Source organism: Ambystoma mexicanum, chromosome 9, assembly GCF_040938575.1.
Source record: "Ambystoma mexicanum isolate Mex_15411 chromosome 9, UKY_AmexF1_1, whole genome shotgun sequence".
In the NCBI taxonomy this organism is placed as follows: Eukaryota; Metazoa; Chordata; class Amphibia; order Caudata; family Ambystomatidae; genus Ambystoma; species Ambystoma mexicanum.
In genome coordinates this window covers 1,338,097,975-1,338,118,790 of record NC_090931.1, presented here as the reverse complement: position 1 = coordinate 1,338,118,790, position 20,816 = coordinate 1,338,097,975, and positions in this window count along the sequence as shown.

The window sequence follows — 20,816 nt, the reverse complement described above, 5'->3', positions numbered from 1 at the left end:
ATATCATCCAACACAGGATCCCTTACCGGCGACAACACGTCATGATGCAGATCCAGCTCAACATAGTGGTCAGAGGATACATCAGAGCCTGACTCAGAGTCAGCTCTGGACACGATGGCCTGGAGCAGCTGTTGGTTCTCGTGGGATGCCACCCCACGACCACCACTGGTGCCTAGTTGGTCATGTGAACTGACCACCGTGTCTGGGATGACATCTTCATCCTCTGCTGCCAGTGCGTCATCACCTGCAACATAAAGAAAAGAAACAAGGACACACATGTCAGTAGCACATACCACACACATACAGTTCACAACATTGACAGCCAACTAATGAAACAGCCAAGTCACAGGCAATTCAAACCCCAACATGCATCCAGTGGCATTGCAATGCAAGGATATCCCAAAAGCAGAAAAGGATGTGTGCAAAATATGAAGGCAACACATGTATTGCATTTTGCACATCACCTGCATCACACACAACCTCTAGCAGGCACATATCCAATGCAGAAATGAGAGATGGCGACAAAGAGTTGGCACCTAGCATAAGCATGGGGGAACACATAAATGGCCACAACTAGAAATCAAACCAAACACACCATGACACATGTAACATGCATGTTCATGTGCAGCACACAACTACCATCAACTATGCAGAGTACATGTGTCACAGGAGGCACCTATGCTAGTGCCTTTCTATACAGTGAAAGGAGGGACATGGGTACATACATGTCAGGTCACCATCACACAGCAGCATTGTGTTTGCATGTTGAAGGGCTGAACTTGGCACAGGAGTGAGTGTGTGCAGTGCAGTGCATGTGTAGCCCCTCAACTTCCAACATCAACACGTACGTAGTGATGACAATATCCAAACATGACGGCAGTGTAGGGCAACTGCAGCCATCATGTGCAAATGGCAGGCACCTTGTAACATGGATAATGTGAGACACCCACCCTATGGACAATAGCAGGGAGGCACTGCATGGCAATGAAACGTTCCCCACAGAACTGTGCATTGCCAGACAGTGTTGGCATGCGTCTTTTGCATTTTGTCATTCAAATGTCACTACAGCCGATGAGAAGTGGACATGATGGAAGACAGATGAGGAACCATCAATAATACACCCATGCATGTAGAAGACACAACACCAGTTGAAAAGAGGCAGTGGGCCTGTAACAGGGGGAGCCATGCGCATGATACAGATGTGGACAGCCTAAAGTCGTGCGTGATGACACACAGACCTACAGTGAGCATGACATGACATGGCTGTCCAAATGAGATGACATTTGGATCATCCTGGATACATTCCACAATGAGCAGGTGCTCAAGGACACCTAGGGGCATACATGGAATGCACATGGAACATGATTGTGCACACATGTGCCTGGGGAGCCACTGCCATCAGCACAGTCAGAGTGAGACACACTGCACCAAGGACAAAGGATGTACATGCCATGATATGACATCTCATCAAGATTGCACTCGTACACAAGTGGCTCAGAGCGCAAACAAGCAAAGGGAGGGGAACAAGGGAGATAAGGAATTCAAAACAACTATCATACTGGGCACAGTGACATTGAGAACACGCAAGTGCATGGAGAAGGGATAAAGGGTTGAAGACCCTGGAAGAGGGAGAAGGGGAACGTGCCAAACAGAGGAGACCAAAGAAGGAAAATGAAGTCCAATGATAGAATAGCCATTCAAAAAGTGGCAGTGCAGCCAGCAATTGGCAAGTGCAAGATGATTTGGATAGGGTAGATCTGATGAGTGCAGAAGAAGAGTGGGGGACTGTATGGGTACACGCACAGGACCCATTGCAATGGGAGGCCTGGAGTCAGTGCAGCAGGGAGGCAGGGTGAGCAGGTACCTGGGCCCAAAGGATAGAGTGTGTGCAGGGGCACAGTGCCAACAGAGTAAACTGTTCAGCTGGGGAGAAGAGGGGCTAATGCAGGAGCAAATAGGAAGGTCTTGAGGTGCTTCCGGAAGCAGAGATGTTTCTCCTCAAGTTTCAACGTGGCCAGTTGGCTGTTCCAAAGGGTGCTCCCAGCCGTACACACAGATCTGCCCCCAGGTTATTTAATTTAATTAACGACTGACCTGGAGGAAGTGTGAGGTAGAGCAGCAAAGGACTCAAGAGGGGAGGAATTGGCAGAGGGATTGTTGAAGGTATTTTTGACCCAGTCCCAAAAAATCCTCGTGCACAATGCAGAGGGTCTGAAGTATCATCCTTGCATCCACTGGTAGCCAATGAAGGGATTACAGTGCTGGAAAGATAGGATCCCAGGACTTGAGGCCAAGGACAAGTATTGCAGTCCTGTACTGGATTAGTGGTAGAGGGCGGAGTGTGGAGGCAGGTCGAATATTGAAAGAGCCTGTCACAGTATTCCAACCTTGAGTCAACCAGAGCTTGAGAGACTGTGAGCATGTAGGTGAACGATAGGAAAGGCACAGTACCCCTGAGGAGGTGAAGCAAGAAGTTAATCTATCTCAAGATACATCAGAAAAGTGTGTGGAAAAGGAATGTGTGGAGTCAAAGCTGACCCCGAGGTTGTTGGACTTGCAGGTGGAGGTAGGAGGAGGGCCAAGTGGTGCTGGCCAGAGAGTGAGGGGAAAGGATGGCGAAGGTGTACCGATGAGGAGGATGTCAGTCTTGCTGGCATTTAGACAGCGATTGTTGACAGTACACCAATTGCAAATGGCAATGAGGCTATCAGAAATAAGGGAGGGAGAAGAGGTGGCCAAGGGCAGCCTGGAAATGAGTTGGTTGTCATCAGCATAGCACTGGAAGTCGTAGCAAAAAATGAAAATGCAGTAGGCGAGAGCTGCCAGGTGCCGTTTGTAAAGTCAGGCCGAGAGGTCAGACCCCTGGAGAACAGCACAGGTAGAGAGGGAGATTGAAGAAAGGAAGGAGCCAAGTTGTAGCTCGGAGGGTCACACATGCCAAACACACATGTCATTGAGTAACACGCATCAATACTCACCAGACGATGCATCATAATCCATCCTCTCTCCCACTCCACGGATCTGTTCTTCCGGGATGAACTCTGAAGCGATCTCCTCATGCTGAGTGAGTTCATCCTCCTCTGGTGGTGGCCCACCACCAGTCACCAGAGACATGGAATAATTACAGGCACGCTTTTGTTTTGCACTGCGTCTGAGGTAATTCCAACACTTGTAGCAGTCCTGAGCTGTGCACACCTGGAATCCCATGGCTGTCACACCATCTGCAACATGCTGCCAGTGGACCCAATGCCGGTGATCCATTGTATGGCACTGTGGGCCGACAAGCATATCGCGTTGGTGTTCCGACACCTAGTCCACAAGGAAGTCCAGTTCCTGCTTGCCGAAAGGCTTCTTCCTTGACGTGCCGGAGCCCAGAGCCGTGTCTGGGGTCCCAGCCTCTTGCGCAGGAGCACGCTTCCTCCTTTTGGCCGGTGGTACTGACCCTGAGTGGCCAATGTGGCCCTGATCAGTGGGGGCAGTGGTGTTGGTGGACTGGACCAAGGCAGTGGGTATTGGTATGAGGACAGAAGGTCTGGCTTGGGTCTGACTCACTGCCCGGGCGGTGTTGGCTGCATCTGCACATGCAGTTACCACCACCCGGCTGCTTGGGGCAGCAGATGTCATAACTGCCCCAGATTTGTGTGCCCCAGTCACAGCTACACTGGACCCACGTGACCCACACCTCCGGACAAGATGGAAATCATCCTGGGAGGCCTTTTCACGCAACACAACATGCGCTGCCTGACCCAGATCCCGGGTGGTGGTGCCCACAGCTGCACCTACCACCACTGATGGGCCTGTGACAGCAGATGTAAGTTGCTGTTGGGTCATATAGGTGCCAGGTTGTGATGCAACAGCTGCATCACCAGGAGCCACAGGGGGTGGAGGCATGTCTGCACCAGCACGTGGCTGGGCATCCCGCCTCAGTGGGGCACCCCTGCCTCTTCCCCTTCTGTAGCCATCCTGGCCACCCTGGACTCCCTGTCCTCCCTGGTCTCTGCGCCCCCATGCCCGGCCACGCCCAGCCCTGGGAGTACGCCCAACTTTGCCACCCTTAGCCTTTGGTGGCCTCCCAACCATGGCACAGATGGAAAATAGCCGATGGGAGGTGCACTCAACAATTGTCCTGGGCAATTGCCTAGAAGGGGGCAGGGTACTGGATGGAATAGGTACCCCAGTGCTCCTACAAGGCTGTCTGTGACCCCTGGGGAAAAATGTCGGGTCACGCAATGCTCAGGCACCCCCCCAAAAAAAAAAAATATTCCAAAACTGACAAAATATGAAAACAATAAATTGTAATTTTCCTTATGAAAAATGTGCACACGACCCCGGTAGCTCACGTGCGTGGATTTAGCCTCCAGCAGTATGGTGAGGCACCCAGAGACACAAAAAACATGTACGCGTGGAGCACGCGGGCTACTATGACCTCAAAAACGGTACGCGATGCACAGGGGGAACCACAGTGGGAAAAATAGCGTGCGAGACACACCGCCTGCCTTGCGTGGAAAAAAAAAATAACACATGCGCTTGTGTGCGTAGGCAACACCCCGCCAAAAGAAGAGGTACGAACTTCAAATGCTTTGAAGTAATCGTGTGTGATTCCAGAAGAGTAAACACATGTGTCGGTCTCCACGAACAGCACATACAGTGGACTGCTGGCTCGCGCTCACCTTTAACCTGTGGTGAAGGCAATGCCAGCGCGCGTAACGTCACTGTCGCGCTTACGCGCTAAGGCCCGTTCCTCGAATTACACGCATTCACACACAGACATGCTGTTTTTGCACGTGTGGATGCACCCGTGCTGAGGGAAATGCCCACACGTGTTACATCACATACACGCTTAAACGCTAAGGGCCTTTCCTTGAATTACATGCTAACGTGCTGTTTTGTCACGTGCAAAATCACTCCCTATCAAGCGGGCCATGCGACAACACACGGAAGACCACGCTCCTGTCCAGAAGGCCATTTTCCTGCCCCCCAGAGCCCCGGGCTGACTCCCACCAGCCATCTGCTGCTGCCTGCCTGCCTTCCTGCTGGCCACGTGCCCAGCTATTTGGTGCCTGCACGTCAGCCATCTGCAGGGGTCCAGTTGCTGTGACCACCCCTGCTGGAACAGAAGACTCCCGACTGCCGTTCCATCGCTCCACAGCCCAGCACCAGGACCCAGTTGCCCACCCACACCTGCCTCGGGGGTTGCCATGTCGGGGGAAACACCATCAGAGACCACTGGCAACTCCTAGCCAGAGAGGCAGAGGGCTGCCAGCTTCACAGCAGGAGAGGTTGGCATCCTGGTGGAGCAAGTCCTGGTGCATTATGATGCCCTCTTCGGAAAAACATGCGCCGACAAGGATGGATGGAGAAGGATCTGAATGGACATCGTGGTTGCCATCAACGCGGAGGGGGTGGCAACCCGTGACTTACCACACGTCCATAGGCGCTGGGAGGACTTCAGCATTTCTGTGTATGTACTATGCCATGGTTGGGGTGTGACACATGGATGCTGGTTCCACCTTCGTGTACGTGCACAGTGTACAGGTGCGTGTGTGTGTTTGACATGTGTGCGACTGTGATATGCCATGGATACATGTGACACAGACTGTAAGCGATATTCAATCAACACTACAGCCAAGTCAATGCCTAGTCTGGGATGCTGAGGAAAACCCTTATTAATGTATTTTTATGTCTAGTTCAGTACTCTGGATGACCACCCTTGTATAACACCCCCCTCTTAGAATCCCCCTGACCCCACTGAGCCAAGAAGTAGGTTTGTTTTGCAAATTAAAAGGTTTATTTGCGAATTTAAACAATATATATATATCACACTTTATAATAAATTAATATCTGATAGTACACTTAGACATATGATGTTGATCAACAATGGGTAATCTGGCACTAGCACACTTCTTTACAATCAATGAGGAGTTAGTATAGGATGGATAAAGTAGCAAAAATACTTTTATGATTTCAAGGGAAAAGCAATGAGGAATAAAATGCAGTACAGAAATACTTGATATGATTTTAGCAAAAGATAAGATAATCACTTTTTCTCTGGCAATTCACCCCCCTCCCCTATGCAATGTAAGAAATGGAAGGAGATGGAAAGAGGAGCACACAGTTCTCAGGAATGCAATCAAATACAATACGAAATTCAGTTCCCCCCCAGCAAGCTTAGAGGGAACAGGTAGGAGTTTGAAACACAGGCCCAAAATGCTTTTTAAATGTGATGGCAATGGATGGGAAAATGTGCCAACTGATTTTAATTCCCTCTAGAGATTCAGGGTGAGTGGGAGATGTGTGTTGGTATTAGTTCAGGCTCACTTTAGCAATGCTCTATGAGTTATTACCAAGTTGCAACGGATTTTAACAAAAGAAAGAATGGAGCTGCTATTTTGACAAGTGGAGAAATTGAGCCAAAATTGCAAATCGCGGTAAGTTTCGCGAGTGCGTAAATCGTGATTGCGGAAAAAGTATAAGGAAGTCGGTTCTAGGCTTGTTGGAAAGCTTAGTTCCTAGCCCAAACGGTTCCAGAGATACAGACGATTAAATAAAGGTAGTTTTTCGGATTTAAAGTAAACTCAAAATGACAGGTGACAGCTTGCAGCTGCAGAATTGACAGGTGACAGTTGTGCAGCTTTAAAAATGACAGATGACACGATTTTTAGGAGGCAGTTCTACTTAGGTTAAAATAGTTTGGATTAGATTATTTTAACTAAGAGATTGGTTCTGCACAGTTCTGCTAGGTACTCACAATATAAATTTGAACTAGGCCTCGTCACGGATCTGGTCAACACGTCCGGCTGCGGTTCTGTCTGCTCGGCGGGTCAATCAGGCACCGGTTCTGCTCACAGCGATCTGGGTCAGCTCTGCTCTGCTGGTCTAGCCTCTCTGGATTCTGGATGTAACACTGCTTTCTGGGTACTGCTACAGGTTCTTGCAAAAATTCTCAGCAAAACTTCAAACAGCTCGCCCGGCTGTTGAATAGTTTGGTTAGTTTTGAGGCCTGCTGAAGAGGATTCAGCTGGTGGATTCAGGCCTCTCTGCTACAAATTCTGGAGTTAATTTCTGCTACAGGTTTTGGAGATTGATGGATTTGAAGTCTGGATCTCTGGATGTGAAGTCGTCGGTCAGCATGCTCCGCAGCAAATGGAATTGAATGTCTCTACCTGTCCCAGCAGTCTCTTTTTATGTGTTTTGGAAAGTGGGTGTGTGCGTTGGTCATAACTAAACCTGCCCCTCTCACTTATCATTGGCCAATTCCTCCTCTCTCCCTTGATTGGGGGAAGGAAATGTGAGTCAGAGTGATGCTGTAGGTTTTATGGTCAGAGGAACCTCCCCTTGTCAGATTGCACACAAATCTATTTCTGACCCAAATACATATTTATCTATGTACCATTTTTCTAATATTATAGGTCCAGTTAACATATTTTCTGTAGCACCAAACCATCCGATCCCTGTCTTTGTACGATGTCATGTCCACTGATGACAGAATTCTCCCCTTTTCATCCAGATAACGACCTCTAAACCTTTCCAGATTTTACACAAATCTGCACCAGGGATATGGGTTACAGATGATAAAGTGTCAGATTTTTAACATGCATACATTTGGAGTGGGACCCTATTTTCCGCTAGGAACCCCCCAGAATACACCACAGGGTCCTAACGCCTCTTAAAATGTTCACAGAAAAATCACAAAAATAATGATATTACTTATATAATTCTGACAAGTCCGCACTATGAGTTATCTATCTTTTTAAAATTATGCTCTGGTCAAAAAAGGGTGTGGCTTCCCACATCACAGGGTGGAATAACTGGTTTATCCACTTCCCCCAAGCTCAGCTGGCTTGCAGAGGCACTGCCCCTCCCAGTTTCCCCTAAGAGGAAGCCACTTTACGCCCCCCCCCAATATAACATTTGCCTGAGTCCAGGACAAGCCTTTGTTCAACTCCCTGTAGTCCCCAGCTGCCACTCCCCTTTCAATCAACAGGGCCATGTGGCCTCAGGATGCAGCCAGGCCTGGGAACACAGCTGTTGATCCAGTTTCAACTCCTGTCGGGGGTAGTTGTCAGGCAGAATCCAGTTTCATTAGGCCAGGTTTCAGCTAAATGTCACTTTTTGTTCCCAGTTTTCTACATTCAAATCAAACTGACAATTTTTACCTTTACATTAAATAATTACTTCCTTCAAGTCATTTCAGAATATAGTTTTACATTGTATCCACCTCTTAGCAAGTCTTTCCTTGGTCTGGTTTTGTTTCATTTGTTCAGTTTTACACAAACGTTTGGTGGTTTTAAAACGCCGGCTTTCTGATAGTGGTGAGTACTGGTAATGCAACCATTTTTGGGATTAAGAAAATGAATTCCCCACAGTTCTGAGTTGCTTTTTGGCAATTAGCATTGCCATTCCCAATGGTTTCAGGCTTCTGTGTGTGTAGCCCAATGGTGGTTTTAGGCAGTGCCCTCCTGTGCTCACAAAATAGGCAAAAATGGGTGGCAGTCTATTCTTCATGTTTTCCCTGTGCACTCTCTGGGGAGTTCTGGCCATCATGATGCTTTCCATGCCAGTACTGCCCAGTTTTATGGTAGGGCTTGGATGCATGGGTAAAAACATCCCACAAGACATGTAGGGAGCCGATTGGCAGATGTGACATAGTTGCCGGTGATTGCACTGTGACAGGTGGTGGAGATGTGCAGATGCATGTCTGTCTGGTGGCGTGTGTGCATGTGTTTGGCACTCCGTGTGTTGCTTGTGACATCAGGCTGACCTTCGGATGTTCATGCTGTTGTGTGTGCATGGATGCTGCTGCCTGCTGCACCATTCCTGTTAATTTGTGCATGTGTGTGGGTTCAAATGATATGTGTTTTGGGGAGTGTGATGCCATCTGTGAAGTTTGACACTGCCACTCATGTGCAACTGTCGTGTGTGTATACGACCATTGTACAGTGCCCCGATGCCTGAGTTCTGTCTCTCCCTGTCTGCAGCGTCTACTGATGCAGAGGGCGGAGACGGTGCTGTGGAGCACAGCGGCAGGGATCCCACCGTCAGCCAGAGACGCAAGACCCAGCTCCCCTCCCAGGTAGTCATCTCTTCGGGGAGTGAGGAGTCTGGTGCCACGTCCATGGCCGCAGCTGCCGAGGGAAGGTCCAAGAGGCGGCAATTGGAGGTGGACTCCTCGGCAGCAATAGGGGCAGCTGAGCTCCCACAGGGGCCTATGGAGGAAGATGGCACAGAGTCATCCAGGTTGGTGGGGAGTTTGGTTGAGGAGGAGGCCGCGGAAGGCCCATGCACGGGGCCTGGAGAGGGGATTCCACTGATGCTAGTGGTGAAGTCCAGGGGCAGGGACAGGAGGCAGCACAGGCCGCCGCGGAGGTGCCTGTATGCAATCCTGTCCCCGATCCTGTGACTGCATCATCCGGCACCAGCAGGCTTGCCTCCGTCCAGACCTGTTTTCAGGGAGGCGATGCGCATACAACAACTGGCCTTCCTCTCCCTGAGGATGTTGCAATCCGTGACTGTATTGAGCCTGTCCTGGCTGGGGTGGCGTTGCGCCAACGTGGGATTCGGGATGATGTGCAGGGTTCTCGTCTCGACAATGCACGTCATTTCGGCTCCCTCTTTGGCCACGTCGACCTACTAGGACAGGTCATCGGCACTGGGTTCATCCGTGTGCTGGAACTTCTTGCGACCCCCTCCTCAACTGAACCCCCTATGCACCAGTCGTCCTCCATGCCATTGCGGTGGCGGGCAGAGGAGGCACGGCTCACAATGGTCAGGGTGGAGAACTCCATGCGCCGGGCATTGAGGCAAGCTGAGTGCCTTGAGGCAACTCGCAGGGAGTTGGAGGAGGCTATGGCTGCATCCCTGTGAGACCTCAAGGCCAGGGAAGAGGCCCGCTGTAACGCTCACCTGGCTCCCACGGAGGCGCTGGTCTGGGTTGCTGTGGCCTCTTCAAGCATGATGCGCAGAATTCGGACCACCGATTGAACAGGACCCCCAAATCTTGCTTGTCTGGCCTGTAGGAATATCCTTCTGCAGATGAGAAAGGGGATTAACTGTCTGCTGAATAGTGTGCTTGCTCCCCCCTTCCTCCCTTTGTTCTTCTCTGACTTCCTCCAAAACCCCCGGTTTAAGCTCACCTTATGGTTTGGAAGGATGAACTCTCCATCCTGCTTCTGGTGCAGGGGCGCGCGTTCGTCCAGTTACTTCACTGGTTTTCAGAATGGCGCTGACATATCCACTTGACTTTTCTGAGCGATATGCCGTAAGTATGAAGATGCAAAAGTTCAAGTGTGAGCCTCCTTTTATGTCATTTTTTTTTCTGTCCTTTATTTCAGGTGCAGAACAAAGGCGATGCGATGAGGGGTTAAATTGCCGGTGGTAAATCAGGTGAGTTAGTGATGGGGGCAACCCCTCTAAATGTCTTTATAATTCCCCAGTAATGTCTTTTGTCCTTTCCCCATAGGGGCCGGGGTGCGGTACCTGCCAAAGATGCGGCGCCGACCCGAGATGTGGAATGGTTCACCAAGAAAAGCCGGTAAGTAATATGGCTGAAAATTCGGCTTTCCTCTTGTGTTCCCTTGCTCACCTTTTGTCTCTTCTTCTCTCCCCTAGGTGCAGAGATGTGGCGACCGGTGCTGAGAGCCGCGATGGAGCCGGGCGGCGTCTCGGGAACAGGTGAGTGAAGTGCGGCGCTGCAGCGAGCAACGCGGTGCTTTTAAATGGAAGTCTTCCTTCAGGAATGCTGGCGTGAAGATTCCGGATGCAGGTAAGAAGGTTGAATAAGTTCTTGGTTTTCACCTTTCTCTTCTCTTATTCCCTTACAGGTGTTCCAGGTTCGAGGCGGGCGTGGCTGGAGTCTAGGTGCAGGAGCAGACACGGTGAGCGTTCAGCTGCTGGGATGCAGAACAACGCGAAGCACGTGTGGCTGTCCGGGCGTGGCTTAAATAGCTTTGGAAGAAGTTCCAGGTGAGTATTCTTCCACAGCCCCACCCAAGTAACAAAATAGTTCCTTCAGAAAAATAGTCCCTCCTAAGCCTCATTTGGCTTGGTTCTTCATGCAGCATGGTCTGCATCAGGTGAGTGTGCAGCATGGTCTGCTTCAGGTAAGTGCACCAAACACTTCCCAAAATGAGCCTATGGCGCCAGGACTGATGTCCAACATGAGTCTGGCGCCAATGGCGCCAGGACAGAGTCCAAAGAGCCCCTATAAAGGGCCGCTGGGCTTTTACCCGGGGGCGTGATGCCTGCTCCCGGGGGTGCTGGGCCTGGCCTGGTGCTCCGGGGGTAGGCATCATGACACCCGCCTCCGGAACATCGACGTAGAGTTCGATGATGCCCTGGCCCGGAATATCAAAGAGTGAGCCGTTGGACTAGCCCGCCGCCTTTGTACATAGTACTTTAGGCTTAGGTTTAATTTGTTTTATATTTTTTTTGGAGTTCATGGACTTTGCTGCACTTTATATAGTTTTTTTATAGGATTTTCAGTAGGTTTCCTTTTGTTTGGGGATCATGGACCCTTCGGACTTGCAGTGTAAATATTTCCAGTGAAAGAAGGAGGGTTTTTTTTAAACCAACTTATAGACCCATGCGCCAAAATATTGATTAAAGATTAAACTTGTGTCGCAGTTAAGTGCAGGGCAACAAAAAGGGGGAAATCAAAACCCCAACCCCTTGGAAACGACGATACACAAGCTCCACACTTTTATGAAACTGCACCACATTGTATTTTGAGTGAAAAAATATCTGCTTTTAATAGGTTGCCCTTTGTAGATAACATGTGTTTCGACACACAAGTGTCTTTCTCAAATCAGGGCTAATTTTGACTATCATCCATATCCAAAGTTGTTTCAATTCAGGGTGGCAACATGAAAAAACATCACGGGTTAAATCCCCCTCGTATCTGGCTCAAAGCCTCCTGCCGTCTGTTGTTCCTGTTGTAAATAGTTCCAGACTTGTACATACTTTCGTTATTTCAACATCCCATGGATCAATGGTTTTTTGTGCTTTTGTTTTTTATTTACTTTATATGGACTTTGGCGATGGACCACTTTTCAGTTTTCATGTCGTGGATTTTTGTTTTTCATTGGATTTTACTATTTTTTTGGTATTGCTTTCATTATTTATTAATTTGCAAGGGTGATGTTCATTATGTATTTTCTTATGTTTTTTAATACATTTCATATATCTTCATTATTGGTGTTGTGTACTCTCATTGGTTTTGTGCATGTCTCTATGAGCATTTCCTCAGTCATGTGTTGCCACTGTGTATCTCTGTTGTACATTTATGCATGGCCATGCTGGTTCTTTTGACTCTCATGGTATGGGTTATTTGGGAGTAGGTGCAGTGGATGTTTGCGCGCTTATACTGGGGGGGGGATTTGGGTTGGCATTAGGGCCATGGGTCTGTTTTGTTATGACATGGTGTTTGGTGGGCCATGTGTCGGGCCTGCTGGCAGGTGCCCGTCAATGGGGGGTGGGGGGGCATGAGTCGCGGGCTGCTGGCAGGTGCCCTTTCAATGGGGGGTTGGTGGGGGTGGGGGACATGAGTCGGGGCCTGCTGGCAGGTGGCCGTCAATTGGGTGGTGACATGAGTCGGGCCCGCTGGCAGGTTCCCGTCACTGGGGGTTAGGGGGTCATGAGTTGGGGCTTGCTGACAGGTGCCCTTTCAATGGGGGTGGGTGGGGGTGTGGTACAAGAGTCAGGGCCTGCTGACAGGTGCCCTTTCAATGGGGGTGGGTGGGGGTGGGTGACATGAGTTGGGGCCTGCTGACAGGTGCCCTTTCAATGGGGGGAGGGTGAGGGTGTGGTACATGAATCGGGGCCTGCTGGCAGGTGCCCGTCAATTGGGGGGGGACATGAGTCGGGGCCTGCTGGCAGGTTCCCATCAATGGGGGGGCATGAGTCAGGGCCTGCTGACAGGTGCCCTTTCAATGGGGGGTGGGTGGAGTACATGAGTGGAGCTGCCCCTGAGCCAGCGGCCAGGCTGGTGGAGGACACATCCCTGCCACAGTCGGGAGTCTGAGGTCCAGCAGGGGTGGCCTCCCCACCAACTGGACCCCAGCAAGATGAGGACGTGCAGGCATCAACAGGCAGGGCACGTGCACGTTAGCAGCAGGCTCAGGGTGGGAGCGATCATGGCTCGGGCCATCAACATCCCAGGGGCAGGCATCAGCCTTTGGGCCGGAGGACCCAGGATTGGGAGTGTCTTCCGTGTGGCAGCGGTTGGGCCAGCAGTTAGATGCAGAGCGGCGGCGGACACAGGAGGCACGGCTCATAATGGTCAGGGTGGAGAACTCCATGCGCCCGGCGTTGAGGCGGGCTGAGTGCCTCAAGGCAACTCGCAGGGAGTTGGAGGAGGACATGGCTGCATCCCTGCGAGACCTCGAGGCCAGGTAAGAGGCCCGCCTCTGGAACATCGACGTGGAGTTTGATGATGCCCTGGCCTGGAACATCAAAGACTGAGCCGTTGGACTAGCCTGCCACCTTTGTACATAGTTCTTTAGGCTTAGGTTTCATTTGTTTTATATATTTTTTTGGAGTTCATGGACTTTGCTCCACTTTATGTACATATTTGTCTTTATAGGATTTTTGGTAGGTTTCCTTTTGTTTGGGGATCATGGAGCCTTCGGACTTGCAGAGTAAATAGTTCCAGACTTGTACATACTTTTGTTATTTCAACATCCCATGGATCAATGGTTTTTTGTGCTTTTGTTTTTTATTTACTTCATATGGACTTTGGCGATGGACCACTTTTCAGTTTTCATGTCGTGGATTTTTGTTTTTCATTAGATTTTACTATTTTTTTGGTATTGCTTTCATTAGTTCTTAATTTGCAAGTGTGATATTCATTATGTATTTTATTATGTTTTTGAATACATTTCATATATCTTCATTATTGGTGTTGTGTATTCTCATTGGTTTTGTGCATGTCTCTATGGGCATTGCCTCAGTCATGTGTTGCCACTGAGTGTCTCTGTTGTACATTTATGCATGGCCATGCTGGTTCTTTTAAGACTCTCATGGCATGGGTAATTTGGGAGTGGGTGCAGTGGATGGTTGCATGCTTATACTGGGGGGCGGGGGGGATTTGGGTTGGCATTAGGGCCATGGGTCTGTTTTGTTATAATATGATGTTTGGTGGGCCATGTGTTGGGCCTGCTGACAGGTGCCCTTTCAATGGGGGGTGGGTGGGGGTGGGGGACATGAGTCGGGGCCTGCTGGCAGGCGGCCGTCAATTGGGGGGTGACATGAGTCGGGCCTTCTGGCACGTGCCCGTCAATGGGGGTTAGGGGGTCATGAGTTGGGGCTTGCTAACAGGTGCCCTTTCAATGGGGGGTGGGTGGGGGTGTGGGACATGAGTCGGGACCTGCAGGCAGGTGCCCGTCAATGGGGGGGAAATGAGTCGGGGCCTGCTGGCAGGTGCCCATTAATGGGGGGGCATGAGTCGGGGCCTGCTAACAGGTGCCCTTTCAATGGGGGGTGGGTGGGGGTGGGGTACATGAGTTGGGGCCTGCTGGCAGGTGCCCGTCAATGGGGGGGACATGAGTCGGAGCATTCTGGCAGGTGCCCGTCAATGGGGGGGCATGAGTCGGGGCCTGCTGGCAGGTGGCCGTCCATTTGACAGACATGAGTCGGGGCCTACTGGCAGGTGCCCGTCAATGGGGGGAGGGACATGAGTCGGGACTCCCAAGTGCATGGTGACATGTGGCCTGCCTTTGGGTCATGCCCAGGGGTGATGGCTGCCTGCGGGGCATGCCCAGGGGTGAAGGTCTGTCTGCGGGGCATGTCCAGGGGTGAAGGGCTGCCTGCGGGGCATGCCCAGGGGTGAAGGTCTGCCTGCGGGGCATGCCCCGGGGTGAAAGGCTGCCTGCGGGGCATGACCAGGGGTGAAGATCTGCCTGCAGGGCATGCCCACGGGTGAAGGGCTGCCTGTGGGGCATGGTCAGAGTGGATGGGCTGCCTGCGGGGCATGCCCAGGGGTGATGGGCTGCCTGCGGGGTATGCATAGGGGTGAAGGGCTGCCTGCGGGACACTACCCTCTGGTAATGCTCCGCAGGCAGCCCTTCACCCCTGGGCATGCTCTGCAGGCAGCCCACACCACAGGGGGAACTTTTTCCACACGAATTCGCTCGTGCGAATGGGGTACGCGTATTCCGAGGGGTGCGCAGCCGTACGCATATTCCGAGGGGTGCACAGGACATTTTCCATGCAATTTCCCTTGCGCGAGCAGGTTATGTGTATTCCGAGGGGTGCGCAGGGAGTTTTCCACACGATTTCACTGACGTGAGCGGGGTACGCATATTCAGAGGGGTGCACGGGGTGTTTTCCACATGATTTCACTGGGGCCAGCGGGATACAGGTATTCCGAGGGGTGCGCGGCGTGTTTTCCACACGATTTCGCTGGCGCAATCGGGGTACATGTATTCGGAGGGGGGCGCGGGGAGTTTTCCATGTGATTTCGCTGGTGCGAGCGGTGTACGCGTATTCAATGCAATTTCACTGGGGCGTGAGGGCTGTGCAGCGTTTTTTAGCGCGTTTTCGTGGTTGGGAGGCTGTATGCTGGTCCACAGGCCTTTGCGCCATGTACTGGATTTGTGCAATGTTTTGGCAAACGGGGCGGGGTTGGGGGTGTAACTGGTACTGCTGAAGGGTCGCTGTGCCACTCTGCGCCACGGTGGATTATGGATGTTAGTAACCATGAATACGCTGTGCATCAAAATGGGTTTTGGCGCACGCGGCTGGCGCAGACTGGCGCACGCCCCCTCTGTGTGCCAGCCGCGTGCGCCACTTCTGTGCTAAATTCTATGAATTACCCCCATTATCTTTGTCACACATTTCACACGCTTCAACCATTCAGCTCCAAACTACACTCACAATCTCTGTTACTGACTCCTGTCCTTTGCTGTGTAATGTAATATTCATACGGCCACCCGTATTGTAAGCGGGTATTTACAGTTTATTGCTTGTGTTGTTGTTCCTGGTTTATTTATCAATAGTCCAATAGTCACCATTTCCTTAATTATATTTCTTTGTATTTAACTTGTAACTATTAATGCCCATATTGAAGCGCTGCCGCGTTTTATTATTATTCTTTCTATATGTGTGTTCATATTGCTCCATCTATACTAGTTTGTGTTGCCCGTAAAACTTTTTTACTCGTATGGTCATCCACCAACCCACTGTTCCTTTTATAGTTAAGGTCTTCCATAGTGCTCATCCCGTCATGCCCTAGGGCTTACCTCAAAAGTCTATGTTTGTTCTCTCTGCGTTGGCTTCAGATTACGAATGGTGGTGGTGGCTGCCATGTATGAAGCTTCTGCTGGTTTCCATGGTTCCGGATGATAGTCTGTCCTCTAGCCTTCCTCATCAGTTCGACAGGCACCATGTTTTGGGCTCCAGTTATGTTATCCCAACTTTGGCCAATTGGAGTATGTAGACAAGAGCCAGGTATGGAGAAGGGGGAAGCCGGGGACGAGCGCGGCAGAGCCGTGCAGAGGAAATAGAGAGAAAAATAAAAGACAAAAGACGGAAAATAACAGTGAACTAACAGGAGTTAAGGGAAACTACGGGAGAGAGCTGCAGAAGGGCGACAAGACAGGAGGGAGCCAAAAAGAGCGGACAGAATGCCAGAGAGAGCAGGACTCCAAAGAGCTCCGAAAGCGGAAAATTAGCGTCTCACCCAAAGCGGAGGGATGCAAAGGGGTTGCAACACGCTAGCCACTGGGTGCCGACTGACTAAGGCAACCCGGCAGTCGGCCATGATGGAAACAAACTAGACCGCTAAGCAGAGTGGCCAGGGAACGTTGTTTTGTTTGAAAGCTGGAAGATTTCAACTCTTGGGCAAGGGAACCCCTGTGCTTAATGAACTACTGTGAACTTTGGGAAGGAGAGCTGATTACAAGCCAGAGAGCTGGAAGAAGCTTTGAACTTTAATTTAAACACTACTCATTTTTTATGCTGACATCCCTACACATTGTATGCAGTTAGTTGTGAGGGCAGGTATAGGTTTTTGGACGAAGACAGATGTTTTACTTTGGACTTTCTGGCGCAGACTATCCTTAGTTTTCTTTAGGTTTTCTTTAGGTAGGGAAATCCCACCTTAGCATAGGGCAAGTTTATGTATTAATCCACCATGCCTTTTTGAGTTAATAAAACTTTGTTTAAAGAACTTGAACCTGTCTTTGTCTGACTCATGATGCCTTCACAAAATGAAAGAGTATATTGGCTTCTATGTGTTGGAGGAGATGCGTGGCTACTGCTTTCTCAAGGATCTTACCTAGGAAGGGAAGATGGGTGATGGGGTAGTCGTTGCTGTGGTCGTCAGGGTCAAGTGTTGGTTCCTTGAGAAGTGGGAGGTTTTTTCCTGTCTTGAGGGTTGAGGGGAATGTGCCTTGAGTTAGGAAGCTGTGATGATTGTCAAGTCATGGAATAATGTTTCTGTCAGAAGGGTCTTGAGTCTGGAGGCACGGAGGCTATTGCCCATACACAATGTGGCCTTGAGCAATGGTAAGGTGGCAGTGAGGTTTTCCAATACTAGTGTCTTGAACATAGTTTGGGTAGTTTTGGGTTTTCCGAGATGGGATGTGTAGTGTGCTGTCAGTTGTGGCATTGGTGCCTATGTGTTGGCTGGTAATGTTGATCTTGTTGCCGAAGAACGAGTTGATGGGTGTGGATTTTTTGAAGGAGTGCAGTACAGGTGGGTTGGGCAAAGGGTTGACCCAGTGATTAATGGCTTTGAAGAGGTCTCTGCACTCATTGTTGGCCTTGGCTATGGTTCTTTGGTAGTAGGTGGCTTTGCCCATGATTATTAGTCGTCTGCGTGTAGCACAAAGTTCCATGAACAGGAAGAGCTTGGTTGTGCCGCAGGATTTTTGCCAATTCGTTTCTTGTTTTCTGATGGTTTGTTGAAGTTCAGTTCTTGGGTGTACCAAGGTGTGGAAGGTTTAGCAGGCGTTGAGGGGCTGTTGTTTCACTGGGGCATAGTGATTGATGTTTGTGAGGTTGGTGTTGAGTTCTTGAAGCAGCGAGTCGCAGTCCTGGTTCATCAGAGGTGGACCAGCCCATTTGAGGTGGAGTTTGGTGAGGTATTCTGTGAGAGCCTCCACTCTGAAATTCTTGAATTATCTGAATGCCTGTTTGCTCAGTTTCCGATGGGTTTGCTTGAGAAGTGCGGTGTGACTAATCTCAAAGTGGATTGCCAGATGGTCTGACAAATCGAGTGGGATAGGAGGGCTGTGATGGAGGGTGGGCAAGGCAGTGATGATGAAGTTGAGGAGCTCTAGATGTTCTCTTTGCAGTCCTTATCTATGAGAGTCAGTCTTTGCCCTGAAGAGAGGCAATCCAAAATCTGCCACTTCCCTGCTCTAACAGCATAATATGCTGATGTAATTACCTGTATATACTTAGCCATTACCAGGGTAAGAGATTTTACAGTTCGTACTACATCTACACATCTGACATTGTTTCGGAGGGTAAAACCCAAGGAATGGGACTAGGAAGTGTAATATCCTGTAAGGGATTTCAATCAGGCACACAACCAGGTCTCACAAAATGGAACAGGAATTTGGTTTTAAAAATGACAGATACGTTTTATTACACTATATTAATGACTATGAAAAAGAGGAGGCCACACATGAATCTTCACAGCTACATGGCCAGCGCAACCATTCACGTGGTGGATATTCGATTTCGTTCAGGGATTTACTTTAGTTACTCAAAATCACTAAGGAGTTATGGTTTTGTAACACAGAAGATAAAAATCAGCACAAGAAGGATTCTAACGATACTAGGTTCTGAGTTTAAAGATGGGATGGGTTTAGATTGGGATAATACAATGCGGATATACTATGGGTCACTGTTCTTCCTATTAATACTTACAGAAGAAGTTATTAAATTGGACCGTCAGCTCTGGTCATTGGGTCAGATCAGGTCTACCGGCAGCAGGCCATCTCTGGAGGGATTGGATCAGCAGCACGGTTCTGGTCAATTTTGGACTGCACCTCAGACTGGATTTGGATGGGCCCTTCTGGTCACTGGACACGGCAGATTACAGGATGCAAGTTTCAGCGGGCAAGCCATAATGGTAGCAAGCCAAGCTGAATCAGAATTAATCTTATAAGTTTTGGATGTTTTGAAATTGGGTCTAGCTAGTAAGAGTTCAGCAATGCTAAAGTCTAGATTCTGCAAGGAAATCTGGATCTTCAAAGAAGTCTGGAGTCAGCTACAAGATGAAGAGTTCTGGAACAAGGTGCTGCGCGGAAATCTGGAGGGGTTCTGGACGCAGTGTCCCTTATGTGTTGTGAAGTTCCTATATTTATACTGTCAAATGGCATACCCCAGTTTATGGTGTGGGCAGAATTTCAAAAACACCCCCGCCCCCCACACCTGTGAGTGGGTGCAGGCACATGCTTTGTTTTGGTTGGCAGTCAGAACAGAGCTGTCATTTTTACGATGGGATTTAGGAACTCCTACATTGATTTTTACCAAAACATAACTTTTGCACACATGTACATTTCTACAATTATGTACCCTAATAAAATCGGACACATACATTTAATATTTGACTGTCTATATTCCCATTCAATTCCCATCTTTGTGCGAGCTGTCTTTCTCATTCTACGGATTTTTATCAATTTTACCCATAACAGTTTGGATTAATGATTTCTAATTCGGTACATCTCTGGGCGCTTATCAGTGGATCATGTACATACAATCTTAGGTTTGCAACATTAATAGTTCTGCTACAATGAGAATGTTTTCATAATTTGGTTCCTTAAAAGGTTAATGTCTACCACTTTTCAGATTTATCCTTATTTCAGTAGCACAGTTAAAGAGTTTTAAACTTTAAACACGAATAAGGATTTAACATCAAAGTTCTCCTTTGAAACCTCCCCTTCCCAGGCAGCAGCTGTCACAGTCCTTTGATCAGGGAGGTGTGTCCCCTTCCTGGAGAGGGAAGCTCCCCTGTAGAGATCAGTTGGGCAGCTTGCCATTGTTCTTGGCTCAGCCACAGACAAATGTCTGATGCTCTCTTTGTTTTCATTATGCGGGAACCATTAATAGCCATTGGCCTTCCTGTAGCAAATTAGTGTCAAGCTGAAATGTGAATCATTCCCAGGCTGGGTTGTCAGATCAGAATTCAATAGTTGATTAGCTCCAGACTGGGTTCCTTTAAATTAAAGTCTTTTCATTTCACACATATAAAATATAAGCACAGTTTATAAGGGATTTGGACATTTTAAAAGAATTAGCCCTTCACAAACATGCTTTAAATAGGCGGATTTTGTAATTTTAATCAGGAAACAGAAACCCTTTTAAACTGGATTTGGCAGGTAATTTTCTGATGCAGCTGTCAGTCAGTGAGGCCTGGATTCCTCTGACTGCACTGGAGAATCTATGATTTCAGCACCCTTTTCCTTTCAATAATTCACTGGGAAAATGACTGAATTTAGCGCTAAAACAGCACTTTGAAGGTTGCCATTGATTAGGAAGCTATATTTAAGGCATTTTCAGATTTTAACCCACTTCTGTGGCATTGATTCATGTGACAGGTAACAGCACCCACTGGCATTCTCCCTCAGGGAGTTCTTGTTTTGACATTAACTTTGCGTGTGTGTGGCAAGGTGGTGTAGCCTCTTTCTGATTTATGAACTATGAGCAGTTTTGCAGATTTGGCACGCACAGAGGTTAGCGCCTCCATTTTTGGCTGTTTTCTTTCCCCCATTTGGCAAAGAGATGTAGTAGGGTGCATTGGCATGGGTTGAAATATCCCACAATCCTAGTAATGAAGATTACTTGTAAGGAATCAGCACAATGCCTCC